This window comes from Apis laboriosa, unplaced genomic scaffold, assembly GCF_014066325.1.
Source record: "Apis laboriosa isolate Shangri-la unplaced genomic scaffold, ASM1406632v1 scaffold45_cov149, whole genome shotgun sequence".
NCBI classification, from domain to species: Eukaryota; Metazoa; Arthropoda; class Insecta; order Hymenoptera; family Apidae; genus Apis; species Apis laboriosa.
The window spans coordinates 1,545,616-1,546,418 of NW_025223361.1; positions in this window are offsets into that span (position 1 = coordinate 1,545,616).

The window sequence follows — 803 nt, forward strand, 5'->3', positions numbered from 1 at the left end:
ATAATCCTATTAACTTAATTTAAATTAGAAATATCTTAAAAAATAAATTCATAATTGATTAATGATTTGATTTGATTAAATTTTTGTTGGAATTGAATAATTATTGACATTACAAGTGCAATATATTTTATTATATTTATAAAATTGCTTCATAATGTATATATTGTATAAGAAGCATTTGATCATCAAAATAAGAAATTATAATATGTAAAATTATTATGTTTAAAAACATAATAAATATATTTAAAACGAAAATAAAATTCAAAAGATATAATTGTCGATATCAAAAAATATTTAGAAAAAAAATATTGTGATAATAAACCTAATATTAATTAATGTGTATTTATGTATCTATTACAAAACATATAAAATAAATGATCACCTTATATAAAAATAAAATTGTTTAATATAAATAGACAATAAAATCTTTGTGTAAAAAAAAATTTTTTTTCTTTTTCATTAAAACGCACAAAGATTTTAGAAAATTGTAAATACATTCATAAACTATATTATTTTAATATTTGGCGATAATAAAATTTTTCATTCACATACACTTGATGTATGAAAAACAAAATATATCCAATAATATTAAATAATAATTATCTTTTTAAAAAAATAATTTGTGGAAAAATAAATGATCAAAAAAATATTAAAATATTGGAATTATAATTTTTTAATAAAATTTGAACATAATGCTATGCAAAATTTGTTTATTCATTTTTGAAATAATTAAAAATAATATTGTAAATAAATATTCAAATTCAATTTAAATAAAAGTTAATTCATTTTTATATTGAAAAATA